The sequence below is a fragment of the Diachasmimorpha longicaudata genome, chromosome 4 (assembly GCF_034640455.1).
Source record: "Diachasmimorpha longicaudata isolate KC_UGA_2023 chromosome 4, iyDiaLong2, whole genome shotgun sequence".
Taxonomy (NCBI): domain Eukaryota; kingdom Metazoa; phylum Arthropoda; class Insecta; order Hymenoptera; family Braconidae; genus Diachasmimorpha; species Diachasmimorpha longicaudata.
The window spans coordinates 7682105-7696493 of record NC_087228.1 but is presented as its reverse complement, the minus strand read 5'-3'; the positions used below and the strand labels follow the sequence as shown (position 1 = coordinate 7696493).

Sequence of the window (14389 nt, the reverse complement as noted above, 5' to 3'; positions counted from 1 at the left end):
AGGTCATGACGTGGGTGTAACAACAAGTGAATTTTATTGCCACTGAAATTCAAATGCGGACCGGAATAGCCTCTTCCACATACCTCTAGCTATGAAACGCATTTTCTACTTTAAAAAAATGAAGAAAAAAAATAGAATGCAAAAACAAATCATAAAAAAATGCAGTTTGTCACTCATATTGCTGTGCCACGCAGGAAAATAAATGGAAAAAAAAAGAAATATGATACGTGGAAACGTAACAGTTCTCACTATCTGTTCCACAATTTTCTCGAGTGTCACGTACAAATGGCAAAGGATGCTGCGTGGGCTGTGGTAACCAACGCAGGCGCAGGTTGCCGAGCAACCGATTGATCCACAAAGGACAATTACTTCCTTCGTCCCTTTGACCAGTTCATCCCCAGTGAATCACGCCCACGAATTCCAACATCTGCGCAACAAAAAAATGTGACTACCCCAATTTTCGTTTCTGTCGATTGAAAAGTGGACAAAGCAAATTACTGATTTCTCTTGAAAACGAGGAAATGTTAAGGATCGAGAAGCCTCCATTCAGAAACATCAATAAAGACCAAGTCAGTAGCACGTGGTTGACACCCCAGTACCACCGGTCAATTGCCCCATTAACTCTAATTCCTCTGGAATCTCAATTTTCCAGTGTCCCGATTGTTGCTTATAAACTAACTAGAAATACTAGATTGGGTAGATACGCAGGCAGATTGGTGGTAAAAATGAAAATAGAGTTGAGAGATAGTTCGGCGAATTGGCGAGTGGGATGTATTGGCCCATTGACAGGGGCTATTCACCCAACCCATTATTCCTTCAACTTGAAGAGAGAATGAACACATTGACCCAATCGATTCCAATTCACTGTCCCGCTTTACAGCACTCGGTCAATTCATCTCGTGAAACGTCTCGAAGGATAAAAAAAAAAATCAGTGAAAGGATGATCGCTCTGTAAATTTACGATCGGGGGGGAATTATTTACCGCATAACGGAGGGAAAGATGTGAGATATTTTCACAATCAGAGTTATTTTATGAATTTATTTTGACGTAGAATTTTTCTGTTCAATCGGTTTTAATGATACCTATACCATGAACGGTATCGTCAAACATATTAACACATATTATACATAATACACATAACACATATTAACATATTAAAACATATTAATGGACTGCAAAGTGAAGGCTATTTTTCACCCTATGAAATTCGCTATTTTCTAAAAACTTTGAAGATAAAGATTATTTTGTTAATTGACTCGGTTCTCATGTAAATTAGATATGGCAGGGTATTGAAGATTTGCGGATATTTTTGTTGAAAAGAAAAATATTTTTTCGTAGCAGGATGAACCAATAGGTTTGAATACTTAAATAGGAACAAATGAAACCTATAAAATGTATCTGTCAGCTGTTAAAAATAATGCAAATGCTCCATCGCTCGTTGTCATTCCTTATACAGACACCTTATTTTCACAATAATACCACAATTGTACATGTGCATTATGTTTCTTCTTGACTGCACTCAGCTCATTCACATTGTTCCCTCTACACTAATTTCGAAATGAAAGAGCGTCGATCTGAAATACCAACGGTATATATAACGGCTGCTCATTGCGAATCGCCAGTATTTTCTCATGAATACGAATTGTTACAAAATACTCGCACATAAATAAAATATAATGATAACAATTGTTTCGATATGTCAGGTAGGAGTTGACAATTGGGCCAAGCCTGATCCAGGCAAGGGGAGGCCCAACATAGGCCCACTAGATTAAAGCGGGCCTGATTCAAGCGAATCAAAACCAAAGTCTGGCATTGGCCAGGCCTTGAAATTAATGAGACTGGCAATCGAAATTAACACATATTTATTTTATTTTCTATTTATAACATTGTTATACAAATCTCCTACCAAATACCTGAGTATAATGTCTAAAAACTTTTGCCGGAACCGTCCGAAATGTGCCGGTAATGTCTATTTAATGAATCAATCATTAACATAAAGCAATTGTTGATTTTTTAAATGAAAATAATAAATAATCGACTGCAATCAATTTACCATAATTTTATGACTCCATTGGTGTGACCATTGGCTGAAGCCAGATCCACTTTAGAAAGTTGCAAGACTGGCAAGAAGCTTGAACTAGGCTCACTACTGGGCTTCGCGGTGGCCTATCGAAGTAACGTTGGCCCTAGGTTGGCATCACTATCGGTGGAAGCCAGGCAGATTTGTTAATTTAGAGTCAACCAAGCTTGGTCCTGTTGTCAATCCTTAGCAATTCCTACCGGAGTTTTTTTTTGGTGTTTGGTATTAACAATAATTTTTAAACAAATGCAACGACACATGCATTAGCAAGAATATTATAGTCAAGCCTTCAATTATGAGTTTATTTGAGGTTGTACAGCGAGAAAGCTAATTGTGACACAGTGGTTGATCTTGACATTACTGCATTCTCTCTAAATTTACATCTGCCATCAGATATAGAAAGTGTTTCTGTGGAAAAAAAATATTTTTCCATTTGTCATTGTGAAAGGTCACGACTCATCTTGGAAATCCGATGCGATGGATTTCTCATGCTATCGAATAATCGAAATAAATTCTATTATGCTAATGATCATCGTCAAAATCCGAACGTGAGCTCTGACCTATGGGAAAATTCCTTTCACGTGTATCGGTAGTTCCGTAGGCCAGAGGACAAATCGAGAGGAAAACGACTGGTTAAACTCATTTTTATCTGCAGTCGATGTTGATAATAAATTAGCGATACGACACCGAGTAAATTCTCTTATTTTGAAATTTTTATCTCACTTTTTCTCTCATTTAAAATTATTGATTATTCGGTGGTTCGAATGGAATTTTTGAGATCGATACCTTTTTCGATCTCGTAATTTTGTTGGGAAATTATGTAGAATGTGATGGAACGTGAAAATCTGACTTTATATCTATTTAAAATTATATTCTGTCTTTAATTATTATATGTTACATATTATTTATAATGTATTGTTTTATAAAATATTTAACACTCCACTGGCGTGTTAAACGTTGAACGCAACCTCTTCCGAAGTCGCCAGAGAAGTTGCACTTAAAAAATTGGAAAAATTTCTTGATTCTCGGAAAACATTAAACTGCACTTGCAATAATGCTCATCAATATTGATTCACGCCTCAGTCACACTTCCCCGTAACGGACTCTTTGACTCTAGTCTCCATTGCATTTAATTCCAAGTGAAAAGAGACCCCGGGGCGGACGAATCGATCGGCCATTATCTCTTCTTGAATAATATCTCGCGTTCTAGAAGGCTTGAAAGGTGGAATGATCGATCAGTGAGTGACGGTAATGTTACGACTCGGCAAATCCTAAGGTATATGACGTTAAATACAGGTGACAGAATCACCGATAATCCCACGAGATGCTTCAAACCATCAATTATTTAGTGCATAACATTTTCCAATAGAGTACACCTATGGGAATTCTAAATCTGACGTTGTGGAATAGTCAAATCATTGCACCAAGAGGAAAGAGAATAAAAAGTACCAGAAGAAAATAATCAAAACAATTTTTTAACATTAGAATCAAATTCAAAATCCGCTCGATGAGACCAGAATTCCCTCTGATCGTTGACTTCTTCGGTAAAAACGACGTCGAGATTATTTATTTATTAATATTGTTTCACTTTCACTCACAGAAAAATTTCCGAAATCAGTGAGAGAAAAGTAACAGACAAATTACTATTCCGGGCACCAGAATCGAGGTGCAAAATACTAGAGTTCTGGAACATGTTTTATTGACACATGAAAACATATTATGCAATTAATAATATGTTCATCATTTTTTATTTGAGTTTAAATGAAAAATTGATGTCAATCCTTTGAAAATTCCTATCTAGATCAGTTTATTTTATTGTGTCTTCCTTCATTTTTTACTGTGCCGCACAGTAATTTTTCGTTACCTCATTTTGATTGGTTAATGAGCGCCGAATAGATCTGATTATTGGTGACGTTGGACCCCGTCATGGTACCTGTTGCATCAGCCGTTTGGTCGATCTCCTTATCGCTCATTAGACTTTGAATTTTTACGAAGCTGATAAAGAAATTTTACTAAGCTACATAGTAATTTTTCCCAGGTCTGCAGTTTACGCCGAAATTCTAAGGCAGCACAGTAATTTTTACCGGAATCACACTATAAAAATATTTTCCCATATTTTTCTTCTCGTGTTGTAATATTCACAGATCACTCTCAGGTCTGAATATTTGGACAACTCGGAGTCACGATAGAGGTAGTTGTTTGCTCCGTGACCTTTACGATGAAGGCAACGACTCACCCTTTCAACATTGTGCAATGTCTCTCACTCTCGCGAATGAAATTGGAACGTCTATCTTCAATCGAAATTTTGCACGTGGGCGTTTCTGCAGTTCACCAACATTATTTCCACTCTAGAGATTTTCGCATTTATCCGGATGACAACCAGAACCCACAGTGGGTTTATGCAATCGAGAGAGACTGAATTTCCGTTGATATTGGTCCATCAGCGTGCAGTTTCACTTTTTTTTTTCTTCTCATTCTCGGTTTATTCTCATGGAATTCTACTTGAAAGCTACTGACGAGTTGATTGACCAGACTCCACCCAGATGATTGTTCATTTCACTAGTATCATTCACGTGTATTTATGACTGTAGAAATTATTGAAGTCAATGTTAGTCGCTGAGGCCGTACGAAATTGACGGGATTATCGGATTTCCTTGAGCCAATCGGGGTTGACTTGTACATTCCGTGATTTTCCGATGGAATAACGTAGGGACAAGAAGATTGTCCACTTGCCGAGATGGAAATTAACAATGGGACCAAGCCTGGGCCAGGCTTAACCCAAGACAAACCAAACCTGTTCCTAGACCGACGTCATAGCTTGGGCCTAGCGCGGCATACGCTGAAAGTGGACCCAACTGGGGAAGTTCAGCTTGGCCCAAGGGTGAGCCTGGCCCAACATATGCCTACCAGTACAAAGCAGCCCCAATCCAAGTTAATCTAACCCGAAGCCTCGTGACACAACAACCTTAGGCCAGAAGTCCCAGAAATCCCTCCCCTAAACGTATCGTCGTTTCGTCGTCTGAGTCGGAATGCAGGTGGGTCCCAGGGCGATATCAGAAGGGCATCAAGGGAAGTTTAGTTTGGAATCGACCGTTGAAGCGACGAGAAACCTAGATAATATGAGACTAACGTGATTCCAACGATTTTAAATAATTAAATGCAATGTAACTTTATTTGGGTTCAGTGTTTGTTATCATTTCCTGCCAGTTGCCTGCCAACGTTATTTTACCCCTACAACAATCCGACGATCCATCATCATTTGGGACTTTGCCCACTATTATTTGGCCGAACATCACTCGTCCAAATGGGGACAGGCGCCTAAATGTGACGCCGAGCCACGTGATAATGTCCACATGCGCGCGACTCTGTCACGCGTCCCAAGCGGCAAACCTAACCTATCATCCCCTCACGTGCATACATTCTTCAGCTTTTTTTAATCACTCCCAACATCGAGGCATTCTCGTTAATCTATACGAACGTCATGACCACTGTTGGGTTTCCTATGACGTTCAGTTACCTACTGCATTAGCGCTCAATGTCAAGGACAGAGTCAGTCGTAATGAGTGCGATTCAATTTGATTAATGAATTTACAGAGGTGAAACGGAATTTCAATTGCCTCGAACACTCGTCTTCAGTATTTTTCTTGTTTTGAAGAACTCTTGAACAAAACTATTTAACACAACTAAATATTATATTAGTGGGAAAATGAACTTTGACTTGGGGAAAGTAAGTTTTTTCTCGAGTTCTTTCAATCTGAATAATTCAGACGTAAAATTCTGAAATATGAATCCAGTCTTTATCTCTTCAGTTCTTCAGCTCGATAGACAGGCAGCCTTGGTGGGGCATTTACAACCAGAACATACTGCTCTATTCTCATTGTTGAATCATTAGGTTTTTTTTCAGTTCAGGGAAATCGCACTGCCATGATTCATCCGGACAGGGTCAAGGCAATTATTTCATTCCCCTGACATTTTTTCAGAGCCATTTATCATTTTTTCAGTGGTTGGAGAGGGCGGAATTAACGGGTTACTTATGTTTTTATTTTTATAACTGTAGAGCGCGTTCGCCGATGTTTTGGTCGAAATAAACGACCTGGCGCTTCTCTACGGAGGTAACCAAATGATACCCAGACTGATTCTTCTCGTATAAAATCTCCCGGGCCATTCCCCCCGCAAAATCTCCCGAGCTGTAATTCTCTGGTAAAAATTTCCTAGACATAATCAGCCGGTTAAAAATATTTCTTATCAAAATCACCCATTTGAAAATTGCGCTGGCTAATTCTCGTTATTTCATTGAGTTATGATTGTGTCACCTGCTTTGTTTATCTTCTTCCTTTGGTGTATTATTTGTTGTGGTTTTGGGTACTCAAATGGGTATCATTGATGTTGATAGCGAGTCGATGAGAAAAACAGAGTGAGTGAATACGAAAGAGAGACTCTTTGAACGTTTCGTTTGTCGAAATGAGAATATACTGGATGCGATAAACTTGCATTTACCACAAATTGTTCCCCATAAATTGTTGTTAAATTGTTGTTGTTTGTAATAGTATTTTTTATCCTATTAATCCACATTCATTTGATCTTGTTCTTTATGTCTTCCAGAATAAATATTCTCTTTCTAGTTATTTCATGTTGTGATTTGGTTGTTCCTTAGTTACGATACCACTTGTTCAGTATTTTGAAAATTTCCTTTGGGATGATGCGGAGAGAAGTTTCTGTTTGAGATATTTTTTCGGGGAGATTTGGTCTCGGAAATTTCGTCCGGGGATTGAGTCCTAGAATCGACCAAATTCGTCGCATCGCAGAGGGTGATCTTAGGGTTAACCCTCACTCGATGAATATTTTCTCTATCACATGCACATTCGAAGAGTAATTTTTATGAGGGAAAGTTGAAGCGTCGTAGCAACAGGTGTGTCGTGTAAGAAGTCGTTTGAAAATAGTGGTACACACGTACGTATCGACCTAAACGTCAAAGTTTACAAGTTTGTTTGGATTAGCACGCTAAACTCTATTGTTTGACCCTCGGGGGAGGGCTGGCCAGCGGATATTTACATCATTTCATTGAAAAAAAAATTGAAGTGGCTTTTTCCAATTGGACTTCGTCGAGACTTGTGCAATTTTAAAAGCCGAGGAAAAATAATCACGACTTCTTGGCAATCCACTGGGGCGGAGAATTTTAAATGATTTTTATCAGCAATATTTCTTGATAAACACGGTACTCAACCATTTTTATATACTCGATCGTGGAAATTCCAGGCAATTGCAACGACAGGTGTTTTACGATTGAAATTTCAGTCGCCTCATCCAACTCATTGAAACACCGGAATGACGGCATCATCCGGATGGCCATGTTCATGCCGCGGTATTATTTTTCGCAATAAATATTTGATTGACAATGATGATTACCTCAGTAAACATTTCCTAGGATTGAAACGTATTCATTATTACAAATACTTTGTAATATTTCACTCAACTATTGGTTTTTATTATTTATCATTGATTTCACCTTCGATGAAATATGCAGATTCATTAAATTATTTCAAGGACGTTGCAGACATTATCGAAGGGAATGCTGTGAGGTATATTATTTAACAACTAAATCAGCTGTTTTATCTGTTCGTTAAATGAATAGTGCGTACATGAATAAATTGTCGTATGTTGAGGAAAAAAATCACGTGAAGAATAAAATAACATTGAGGCTGTTGCGGTTGGATGTACTTGAGGTAATTTTTCTTGTATCACATACCGGAGTGAACGACACAAATTCTCACCATTTTTTCCGCAATTATCCCCGTAACGAACGTGCACTAGTGAATTCTCTTGACATCTTGATTCAATAAAAACTCAAGTACGAACGATAAACTCGGGTTTATCTTCGGGGTCAAACGTGTCACCATTGAAACCGATTCCTCATTTAGTATTGCCTGGAGGCAGAGAGTGACTCGGAGGCATTAATTTGCGAACGCCCATTGGCAACACCATATTGGGAAATTTGTCATACCACCGAGTGGCGTCATATTAATTTACATTTTGAGTCACATTTTCTGCCCTCAAAATTTGCGAAAGATTTTCCGAAATTATCTTTTCGAGAGCTTTCAGTTGCCTCCCGAAGGCCGTCCTCTGACCCTTCAATTCCTCAATTTTCAACTTATGATAGCTATCATGGGCCTCAACTTTGCTGCGTTGTTTCACCTCCATCGGTCCAGTGTCGGGTACCTTCGGTCGCCTCCTTGTTTTTCTACCCATCAATCTCCCTTCGATGAGTCAATTTGAGGTCACGAAACCCGAGTCGCACTGTTGCATCCATCGGAATGTCTCCTTCCCCCATCTTTCCGGCCCGACTCAATGGCTGAAGACAGCCTAGAACAATGAGCTCCTCTTGTTTACCTAGAGTTTAAAATTACATTTACCGCACAATTTTATATAAATTACGGGGATCAACGGAAGCCATGTAATAACCAGAAGTCGTCTCCTTGACCGCAGATAGCTCGACGCTGCAACCAACCTAGCCCTCTCCCCCCCATTACAAATGTTTTGAACCGAGTCATCCGGCTGTGAAGGTCACTCTCGCGAAACGACAAAACAACTCTGCTCTTATTTACTTTATTCATCTATTTTCCTGTGCAAAGCCCTTCGTTTGTTTTCTCTAAGAGCGGATACGGGCGTAGAAGTAATGGATAACATTTTACCAGCAAGAAACATGACCAGTTTCGTAGTCGTACTCAGGGGGGGAAAAAAATGGCAGAATATATCTCTCACCTCCATCCCCTTTTTCGAGGAATTTGCTACGGTGTCCTCGTTGCATCCTTGAAGGTATCAACATACAACCCCTTTGAGCGGACTCAAGCCGACCCTCAACGTGTTCTCCGTTGTTTTTTTTTTCTTTTTTTTTTCACTACCCTGATCGCCCCCCTCATCTCCGCACTCTCCTGACCACCCTCCCTTCCTTGGTCCCCTGAACACCCCCCTGACCGCTCTCCCCGCCTTCTCAGTCCCCTCACCGCAACTATCCCCTGACCACCCCCCACCCCTCATCAGTCCCCTGACCTCCGCTCATCTCGTTTTCTCTCTCCACCTTCATGTTAATTACCTCTCGGCCTGATCACACGATTCCTCGGGGTTTAGAGGCACCTCCAAGGGCCCCAAGTCTTCCCCCCGGGCCCTGGGGCCTCAAGGGGGGCCTCAGGGAACTCACGGAGGCCCTTTGTACACTCGTGCTTGAATTTAAAGAGACGATAACCGCGCGACAGAGGATCGTGAAGTTTGCGCGATGGTCAACGAGCTATCTCGACATTCTAATGCTTTTAAATGAGCAGAATCGTGATTAAGGGATTTCTTTGTGTGTCGTGCCCTTTCGCTGGACACTACGCACTTCGGTGAGATTTGTGGGTCCTTGAGAGGTGAAAGTTGAACAAGTTTTTGGAGGCGAATTAAAAACAGGTGGATAATACAGTCAGAGAAAAATATAATTTTGCTAAGCACATGTCGATACTGACATAAACAAAATTGGATTGAAAGCGATTCGATAGTTTTAGTCGATACGTCGGTCATCCTCACGCAAAAATGTGAAGAGCTAATTTGAAATTATTACGAAGCTTCCGGTTGGGAAGCACAAAAAAAGTTATCGATTCCTGCCCCTTTGATCTCTCGATTCCGAACGACTTTCAATCCAATGTCAACTGCTGCAGCGCTGCAAAAAACCGATAACGGTAGATTAGCGGTTTGAAGAGTATTGGCTTAGCATCCGAGGAATCTCCGTTCATTATTTGTGGAGAGAGATAAATCCTTCCGTGGTCTACCGCCACTGATTGCATGTATCAGCGTTGATTTTCTTTCATCACTCAGTGACGATTGAATATTTGTCGGATTGCGATAATATATCGCTTGCAGTGGTCTCGGAAAATTTTGTCAATGTAGCAGGAAACAACAAGTTGATGAGTTAATTTTTCGCGACGCTACAGGGCTACACCCTTTTTGGATAAAAGAGACAAATTGGAATATCTCGAAAACTTGATACAAATCAGTATCCATATTTTGCTTAATTGCAATGGAGCACATCGAGACGAAAATTTCGAGAGGTTACACATTGAAATTGACTTATATGTTGAAGAAGTGCGAAGGCAATTTATGCAAAAACTTTTTTGGTAGCAGAATAAACCGATAGACTAAATGCATGAAAAAAATAAAAATAAAAAAAATATTTCCAAAGAAAATTGGAAAATCCAATGCCGTAGGATTATAGAGCTTCCATTCGGAAACAAAAATGACAATAATTTCGTAGACAAAGGCACAATAACCGTACCTGATGTCGCATATTCAAAGTAAAAGGTCGGCGTGCCAGCAGTGAAACAAACTATCCCCCTTGATACCTGGAGCACCTTGAATGGCGAGTGTAAAGACAAGCCATTGGTAATATGTTCAAGTCGGGTTATAGCAGTGCAAAAGAAACCATATTGCGCAATATCACGTGCAACCAGTGATTTTTCCAGGCGATTCAATGAACCACGGATACTAATATTTATTTGTCCGTAATAATAAGTTCGAGGAATATATTTCACACCGCTCAAGGACTGTCGTCACATTTATACAATTTAAAAAAATTTTTTTTGCTGTTATATTTTTAAAATTCCTCCGGGTCTTTTTCCTACATCTCTTTTACGATTATTTTCACTGGTAAATGCGAAACGAGTCTCAATACATCGTTGCATTCTGGGGCACACTAAATGAAATGGATTAGTCGACGTTGAAACGGTCGATCGGTCGTACTCGGGTCATTGATTTTTAACCCGCTGCATACAACTGCGCTCCCCGAGGCCATTTTTTTTTCTTCCTTGCTACGCTTTTCTCTTATTAATTGTGGCTGAACTACAGCTCGGGTTAGATTAAAATATAAAAGATTGAATTGTTTTAATTGAGCAAAAATCGATCGATTTTTTACTCAAAAAGATACATCTATTTTCTTTAGAATTTTTGAAGTGCACTATTTTCGAAAAGAATAAATACCGAAATTGCAATAAATCAATAAATAGGGAAATACATAAAAATATGCTCATTAAATATTATATTTATTTAGTTATCACTTTCTCTAATAATAATAATTTCAAATATATTTTTTTAAATATCTTATATTGTTGTTTTTATAGATTATTAGTGATATTTTTAGTTGATAATATTTTTCTGTAAAAGAAAATCTACATCTTCGCACAAAAATAATTTTTCTCCTTTCAATCATCTAACGATTCACGGCCTTCGCATTTTCGTTTTATCAAGATACAACAGCCCGTCAATATGAATAATTATTGTCACAATAAATATCATGACACAAGGATAATTGCAGGTGCAACCGTGCACTTATCGTTATGGGTGTCGTATTGCCGATGGAATCAATTGATTTCAATAGCCCCACATATGAGAGAATGGGCTGTTATGTCCCGAATCAATTTGTTTATCAACTTTTTGAGCTGCGGTTGGGGTCATCAGGACACAGCAGTCGTAAAACGAATAATTGAAACATTTGTGTGGCATCACTCGAGAGAAATGTCATTGTTTACGAGGGAACAATAGGAAAATAGCAATGGGAGATGAAGATGAAAAAAAAAATGAAAACATTTTATTAGTGTACGTCGATGGTGCGCGCGTTAGCAGCTTTGATCGATAACTGGATGGCCTTGATACACATAAATGCCCCCCGAGTTTTCTGAGGCCGAAGTATAAAGTAAAAGTCACTTTGCCTCTCTTACCGGGGAGTAACACATGTGCGTGAGGTGCCCTGTCAAATCCTGCTTCAATTGGCAATTAAAGAGAATGGCCGCCCACGTAGATGAATAACTGGCGTTGGTATATTTTTCAGAAATTTTTGGATGAAGCACTAAACAAATTCTTCCAGAAAGAACATTGACAGCTCCCCAGAAAAGATTTTTGAAGATCTTCAGAAGATATCTTTGAAGATCTTCCGAAGATGTTTTTAAGATCTTCAGGCCACATTTTTTCTTAATTTCAGGAAGACGAAAGACGATTTGAGTCAAACAATTTATTAGTAAAAAAATTTTGGGTTACCAAAAAATATCTTTTGAAGATCTTGACAAAGATCTTCAAAAAATATCTTTTGAAGATCTTGAAGTAGTCCTTCGAAAATATTCGACAAAAAATGTCTTCAGGGGATGTCTTAAAAAATGTCTTCGTAACAATTCTCGAGACATTCTTGCAAATGTTTCTAGTCAATATTTCAAAGACATATTTTGTTGCACTGGAGAGTAGAGGAAATTTTACATTTTCTTAAAAAAGATCTTCATAAAAGAGTCCGGGCATTTACGACAATTTCCGCAATTCCTCCCTCTCACCCGAAACTAAAACAGAATGCGATTCTTAGGTAACGAATGCGACAATTGGAACATGGGTGATGTAAATTATTCCCGTGAAAGACAATAAGCACTCTCACTCGAAAAAATTATTGGAATCCGGTGCTGAGAAGGAAAAAAATTATTCCGCAAAAATGAGGACAAAAAGATTAAATGTTAAAAAAACCGGTTGTAGTATTGAGGATAAAAATCACGACATAGTGAACGTTTGTTTGAGAAGCGTGAGTTAATAAATATTTAATTTACTATTAATAATTTTGAAAGGTTGAAGATTTAATTGAATATCGCGTGGCACGCTAATAACATCCACTGAGAATTCCATAAATCAATATCAAATGCACCATTAATGACCTAAACACTCAATAGAGACAATCGAGTGAATCCCAACAAATTCATTATTACGAAATTCTGAATTGCCTTTATACGCGATGAATAAACCGCTGGAGCATCGAACTTGCGTAAAAAAAAAGCAACTCGCGAATAAATCCATAGGATTATATTTAATTTACGCTACTCGCTCATAAGCGACCGAATGATGGATGTAATGTTGAAATGCCAACGCACAGCCCATCCCTCACTTGGCTTCTCCATCGGCGGGTTAAGTCAATCAGCAGTTGGCGTGTTAAAGTGATGAACGATGGAGTAAGAAGAGTCTCTTGCTCTGCCGTACTGAGCTAGCCGGGCATACGATGGAGTAAGAAATTTAAAGAGAAAATGATAAAAAGTGAATTACATGAGAAGCTAATCCGCCCGGTGATGCGTCGTCATCGGCAAGGCCGTACGAGGCCGAAGCCACTTGGATCTGTCAACGATGGTCGTGTGGCGGCGCTGGCGTTGGCGTTGGCCGTAGAACGTCCTTGACGGCCTCGAGCTCAGGCCGAACGGATCAACAAACACAAGAGGCCACTGGTGCGTTGCGAGGTTGAGCCGTTCCCTGGAAAAGGAAACGCTAAATTTTACCAGGAGATATCACAAGTTGGTGCTTTGTGAGAGTTCCCAGTGTACCTCATACCCTCGGCTCAACTTGCATTTGTTGGCTGGCAACTGTCATTACGTCATCACCACCTTCACTTTATCCCGCGGCGCCGCACTTTGTGAGCGTTTTTCTAGCCTAGACACTTTTTAATTGCCCCCAAGTTGTGTCTCGAGATCCACGGGTGAAAGAGAGAGAGGGAGAGAGTGAGGGCGAGTTGGTGGGAGGGGGGGATGAAGGGGGGAAATTGAGGAGGTGAATTCTACCGTATGAAGGATAGAACCCGCGGTTAAATATAGTGATTAAAGTAATTGAGAGTCAGACCATTCAGATTGCTGGAATTTTTATCACTATTTCAACTAAAAATACATTCACGCCTTGCTGTTTTATCGATAGTTATCGATATTTGCGAGTATTAAGTATTTGGGTTGGCAGTTTTGATTTCATAAAGTTTTATTATGAAATTTTTGGATTAAATTGCTTGGGAACGATTTTTTAAATTGTGATTTAGACAGATTTATTATTGAACATTGATTAGTTATAAATGATGATCAAAAACACTTCGAATATCTAACAGTTGCAATTTTTTAAATTATTTCAATTTTTTGCTGAAAGTATATTTACTGCAAAAACGAACTGCTGGTCAAATTTTTATCTGAGTTTCCTTCGGATTATCATCGTAAATCTCTCCGTGTCCTTGAATATTCTCAATATAATCAGCCGCAAAATTGCTGCGAGGAAAGTAAACAAGACTGGAAAATATGACGAGGGTTCCAAGCCTGAAAATATCCGAGGGTCGACCGCTGAAAATAAACAATGGCAAATGGAAAATGACTGTAGATAGGGCAGAATGAATGGGACGATGTCAACGAAGAGCTGTAATTTTCCCGAAGGATTTTCTTCCACACAGACGAACATTACACCGCTGTAATTTTTAACTTGACAACTTCCATCCCTTCGGATATTACTTTCCCAGT

The 14389-nt window shown here is 39.2% G+C and overlaps 1 protein-coding gene and 1 long non-coding RNA gene across 2 annotated transcripts in view; one reads left to right on the top strand and one right to left on the bottom strand.

Annotated features, from left to right (window-relative positions):
• Positions 1 to 13581, bottom strand: part of LOC135161333 (uncharacterized) — a 32596-nt gene extending 19015 nt beyond the window's left edge. Inside the window, exons 1-2 of the long non-coding RNA XR_010298764.1 lie at positions 13445 to 13581; positions 13173 to 13373 (exon numbers count right to left, since the gene is read on the bottom strand). This is a non-coding gene — a long non-coding RNA (uncharacterized LOC135161333). The remainder of the gene's footprint in view (positions 1 to 13172; positions 13374 to 13444) is intronic.
• LOC135161840 (uncharacterized protein) overlaps positions 1 to 14389 on the top strand; it is a 78349-nt gene that overhangs the window by 27283 nt on the left and 36677 nt on the right. The gene's annotated exons all lie outside the window — the stretch shown is intronic.